The sequence below is a fragment of the Notamacropus eugenii genome, chromosome 4 (genome assembly GCF_028372415.1).
Source record: "Notamacropus eugenii isolate mMacEug1 chromosome 4, mMacEug1.pri_v2, whole genome shotgun sequence".
Lineage (NCBI taxonomy): Eukaryota > Metazoa > Chordata > Mammalia > Diprotodontia > Macropodidae > Notamacropus > Notamacropus eugenii.
The window spans coordinates 318471718-318477854 of NC_092875.1; positions in this window are offsets into that span (position 1 = coordinate 318471718).

Sequence of the window (6137 nt, forward strand, 5' to 3'; positions counted from 1 at the left end):
TTTTCTTATTTTGCTAAACATTCCCCAATTACATTTCAAGCTGATTCTAACTGAACTTGGGAGTTTAGGGCCACATGGCCTTAAGTTTAACATCTCTATCAGAATATTAGGTATTAAGAGGGAGGCAGGAGAAGAGACAGGAGATAGAAGAGAAAATTTTAACCTTACTTTTTGGTCTTTGGGGTTGGTCCTGCTCCTGGCACCTTGAATACTCCTACTGGTCTCAGAATTTTTTATTTTCTCTGATGGCAGCAGCTATAGGTTAGTGGAGAGAACACTGACCTGGAAGGCAGTCCCACTCCCAGGGCAGCTGCAGCCCCTGCTAAAGTGGAGGCTGCCTCTGGAGACTTCCACTTAAGAGGAAAAGAAACAGACTATAGAATCTTATTTTCTTGGTGAAAAGGTATTTTCTTATATCATTGGTGATGAGGAAGATCAAAACATACAGCTAGAAGAAGACAGCAAAGTCAAAGCTCCAGCATCCAAAGTTCTAAGAAAAAATAAGAATTGTTCTCAGGCCATGGAAGAGTTCAAAAATGATTTTGAAAATCAAGTAAGAGAAGTAGAGGAAAAGTTGAGAAGAGTAATGAGAGCAATCCAAAAAGAATATGAAAAAACAAGGCAACAACTTGCTAAAGGAAACCCAAAAAATGCCGAAAAAATAACAACTTAAAATTAGACTAATCCAAATGTCAAAAGAGGTTGAAAAAGCTAATGAGAAGAATAAATTCCTTTAAAAGGAGAATAGGCTAAATGGAAAAAGAGGTCCAAAAGCTCATTGAAGAAAATAATTCTTTAAAAATTAGAATGGAGGTGGAGCCAAGATGGTGGAGTAGAAAGACACACATATGCAGGCTCTCCCCACAAAGCCCATAAAATACCTGTAGAGAGGGACTCTCAACAAATTTTGAAGCAGCAGAAGTGGAGAACAACAGAGTGGAGATTTCCAACCCAGGGTTAACTGAAAGATGCAGGGAAACATCTGTTGCACCAGATGTGAAGCAGAGCCAAGCCCAGCTTTGGCCGAGGCACATGGCTCTCAAACAGCCCTCAGGGGTGGAATCTCCAGTTGCAGAATCCCCAGTACCAGCAGCAGCAGGTTCACAGATCCCTCAATCCACAGGCACCAAAGGTCAGTGACAGTGTTCTTTCAGCTGGTTGGGAAGGAAGAAGGGCCTTCCCATAGCTCCAGCCTCAGGCAGTGGCTGCAAAGGCCATATTGGGTGGGTGGCAGCAGTTCCCATGGCAGCCCCTACAGCAGCCCACATCCATTGTTGGCTTATAAAACCCCTAAGGCACCGAGGAGCTAAGTCTTACCTCAGCCCTGTGTAGAGGCCCTGAGGGAGCTGATCTTTATCTCACACTGAATGGCAGCCCTGCCTACGCAGCTTATATGAAAATAAGCCCCCAGTGCTGGCTTGGCAGAACTGGAGGCCAGGTGGCTGTGGAGAGGAAACTGCTAGGATTCTGGGCACAAAAATCTCTCTCTAATCCCAGACCAATGTACTCACTTGATTGTGCCCCCTTGGAGGAACTGAGATCTTACAGATCCCCAGAGTATACCCTACTCTTGACAAAGGACCCAAAAGTCAAGTGACTGGTTGGGAAAATGCCCAAAAAAAGGAAAAAAATTTAAGACTATAGAAGGTTACTTTCTTGGTGAACAGATATCTTTTCCCATCATATTGGATGATGAAGAACAATGCTTACCATCAGGGAAAGACATAAAAGTTAAGGCTTCTGTATCCCAAACATCCAAAATAAATATACCATGGGCTCAGGCCATGGAAGAACTGAAAAGGATTTTGAAAATCAAGTTAGAGAGGTGGAAGAAAAACTGGGAAGAGAAATGGGAGAAATGCAAGAAAATCATGAAAAGAGGGTCAACAATTTGCTAAAGGAGACCCAAAAGAATGCTGAAGAAAATAACACCTTTAAAAATAGGCTAACTCAATTGGCAAAGGTTCAAAAAGCCAATGAGGAGAAGAATGCTTTCAAAAGCAGAATTAGCCAAATGGAAAAGGAGGTCCAAAAGCTCACTGAAGAAAATAGTTCTTTAAAAATTAGAATGGAACAGATGGAAGCTAATGACTTTATGAGAAACCAAGAAATCACAAAACAAAACCAAAAGAATGAAAAAATGGAAGACAATGTGAAATATCTCATTGGAAAAACAACTGACCTGGAAAATGGATGCAGGAGAGATAATTTAAAAATTATTGTTCTACCTGAAAGGCATGATCAAAAAAACAGCCCAGACAGCATCTTTCAAGAAATTATCAAGGAAAACTGCCCTGATATTCTAGAACTAGAGGGTTAAATTAAAATGGAAAGAATTCATCAATCATCTCCTGAAAGATCTCAAAAGGAAAACTCCTAACAATATTGTAGCCAAATTCCAGAGTTCCCAGGTCAAGGAGAAAAATTACAAGCAGTCAGAAAGGAATTCAAGTACTGTGGAAACACAATCAGGAAAACACAGAATTTAGCAGCATCTACACTAAGGGATCAGTGGACTTGGAATATAATATTCCAGAGGTAAAAGGAGATAGAATTAAAACCAAGACTCATCTACCCAGAAAAAGTGAGTATAATACTTCAGGGGAAAAAATGGAACTTTAATGAAATAGAGGACTTCCAAGCATTTTTGCTGAAAAGATCAGCATTGAATAGAAAAATCTAACTTTCAAATACAAGAATCAAGAGAAGTAGAAAAAGGAATTTTCCACAAGAATCTGATTTCAAATAATACCATATAAAATAGGAATGCTAATAGATGGGAGCGAAATGGATAAGAAGATAGCACCTTGGAAAGGTGACAAAGCAAGAGGCAGAATATACCAGCAGAAGGCAGATTTTATTTTTATCAGTGTAAGGGCATGGCATTTACTGAATAATTTAAAATTTCCCTTCTTTGTCTTGGAGTCTCTTCTCTTTTCCCATACCATCCTTGCTTCTCCTTGTATTCAATTTAATTCAATTTATTAAAGCGTCTTAGTACAAAATAATTTCTGCTCCTCTGCATTTGGTAGCAAGATTTTTAATGCATGATCACTTTTTGTGAAGATGCCATGTACTGTTGAGAAAAAGACACATGCCTTTTAATTGCCATTCAATTTTAATCAATGGTAAATCATTTCTAACTTTCCTGAAATTCTATTTATCTCCTCAACTTTTCTTTTATTTTATGGTTAATCTGTTTCTGTAAGGGGAAAGCTGAGGTTCCCCCACTGCAAGCGGTTTACTGTTGCTTTCCTTCTGAATCTCATTTAACTTTTCCTTTAAGAATTTGACTGTTCTGCCATTTTGCACATATATGTTTAGTATTGATATTACTTCATTGTCTGTAGTGACTTTTAGAAAGATGTAATTTACTTCCTTGTCACTTTTCATCAAATCTGTTGGTCAACCATTGGGTCAACATTGTGAATGGAGGAAAGCGATGTCAGAACACAAGTTCCAGACTGGGAGGATGATAAAAGAAGAAAGATCAATTAACCAATAAGCATATATTAAGTACCTACTATATACAAGACATTGAATGAGGCACTAGGGATTCAAATACAAAGAATGAAACAATCCTTATGTTGTAATAGGGGTAGCAAGAACATATAAAAATATGTAGAAAATAAATCTAAATTTAATAGATATAAATAGTTTAGGAGGGAGAGCACTCTCAATTGGGGAGAATCAGGAAATGGTTGATATAGACGTTGGTGCTTGAGCTGTACTTTAAAGAAAGAGAAGAAATCTGTGAGGCAGAAGTAAGGAGAGATTTTAAGTTAGGCATACATTATGGCTAATGCAAAGGTATGGAGATTGGAGAGAGAGTGTTGTATGTGAGGAACAGAATCAGTGAGAGTACTATGGAGAATAATGTTAAAAGAGGCTAGAAAGATAGCTTGGGGACAGGATATGCAGGGTTTTGAAAGTCAAACAGAGGAGTTTGTATTTAATCCCAGAGGCAATAGAAAGTCACTGGAATTATTTGTGAGAGAAAGAATCATGTATTAATAACTAATTATTGAATTAAGACAAAGATTTCTTTCCCTTTTCTGTTGTTCCATTCAGAAATCAGCCCCTAGTTATTTAGGCAGACTTTGAAGTTCAGGGCTGATTCTGAGAGGGAAAGCTCAGATCTGATCAAAAGGTAAAGAAATTTTAGTTTAGGTGAATTGATGGATTCTGGCCCATTGTATTTTACTCTCTTTTGTCAGATGACTAACAGTGTTAATTCTCTTTGACCAAAACTGAGTAATCAGTCATGTCCCCCAACCCCTCCTTAGAATAAACCCATCTCTCATTATAATATTCATTCTTCTCATTACTTGTTAACCAGAATTGATTTCTACCCGCAATTGTACCCTTCTTTCCCCAAAGGCTTTATGAGTATTGAAGGTTTCACAGGTTAGTTCTTTGTGGTCATTGAGAGGACAAACGAGCCCTTTTTATTAGCATATTTGTTAGCAGTGGTTGATAAAGCTGAGTATAACTTACCCAGAAACTCCTATCTTTTGAAAATTTTTACTCACAACAAGAAGGAGAGTCACATAGTCAGACCTACCTTTAAGGAAAATTATTTTGGCAACAGTATGTAAGATAGACTGGAGTGGGGAAGTACTTGATGCAGAAAAGAGACTGTTACAATGAGGTTGGCAATGGCATGAACTAAGGTGGTAACTGTGAGAACAGAGGAAGGACTCAAGTATGAGATGCTGTTAATGTAGAAAAAGCAAGATTTTGTAGCTTATTAGATATATGGGGTGATGGAACATGAAGATTATTCCAAGTTTATGAGCCTGGGGGACTGGAAGGGTAGTGGTGCCTTTGCCAGAAATAGGGAAGCTGAGAAGTGGGAGAAGGAATTTGTAATGGACACAAAGGACTGATTTAGGAGGACAGGGACAGAGTGAGAGATAGAAAGCTAGGAATTTTAGACTTCAGTGTCATAGGAGGAACACCTTTGAGTGATGGTGAAATCCTCAATGCAGTCATCCCTGAGGGTAGCTGAAGTGAAGTTATGATGCTGGTCACAGAAGATGAGGAAGTCAATGAATGGAAATGACAGGGAACTCAGGACAAAGGGACATCAGCATGGATGATGATTTTTTTTTTAATTTTCCAACTACCAGTTCAGAGACAGGGATGTGGAGGAGGATTCTTCTAGGTATTGGAAGTCCCTGAAACAGAAGGATCTATGACACAGAGGCTAGTATATAACAGAAAATAAGGATTTTGATTGGTGGAAGAGAAGGAATGAAGATGCATAATGTGAACCTCAGAAGAGGAGAGGTTTCATAGAGAATAAGGAGAGGAGAAAAGGAGAGCAGTGGAAAGGAGAGGAGAGGAGAGTCTTTCCCAGTGGGACAACCTATATTACTCAGGGTGTTATTTGTACTTACTTCTTATAAAGGACCATGGCATCAGAAAGGTAATGCCATAACTTGCAAGTGAATTGGATTTAAGTGAGGGAGGGCTGTGCAACTTCACAGTCGCACTTTTTCCTCTGCAGCCCCTGTGCCATTAGAAGACACTACAACCTTGTTTAGAAATCCTTCCTAGAATGTAGGACATTAGTGTACTTGGGTTGATCCGCAAGCTATTTAAAATTTCCTATGTTCTACAGAAATGTGATACAATAGATAAAGAGCTAGACCTGGTATCAGGAACAACTATGTTGCAATCCAGCCTGAGGCACTTACTAACTGTAACCCTGTGTAAGTCACTCAATTCTATTCTGCTTCAGTTTCCTTATCTACATGTAGAGGTAATAAAAGCAAATGCCTCTCAGGGTTGTTGCAAGGATAAAATGAGTTATCTGTAAAGCACTTTGCAAATCCAAAAGGAACTGTCAATTAGTAGTTATTATATGTTATATGTCATGACTAGATTACTACATGGGCCATAACAAAAACTAGAGACTGATCAACAGGGGAAACAATTAATTTTTCCTTCTAAATGACTTCCTATATGAGCTTAAACTCAACTGAAACTTTCATCATTTGGGCTCTGTGTGTATGTGTGTGTGTGTAAAGGTCCAAAAAAATTTTGTTCTCAGAGACTTCCCTCATGAGTTCATGAAACCTGTTCCCCAGACGCCCACCATTCCATCTTAACTTTCACCTCTCCCTCTAAAA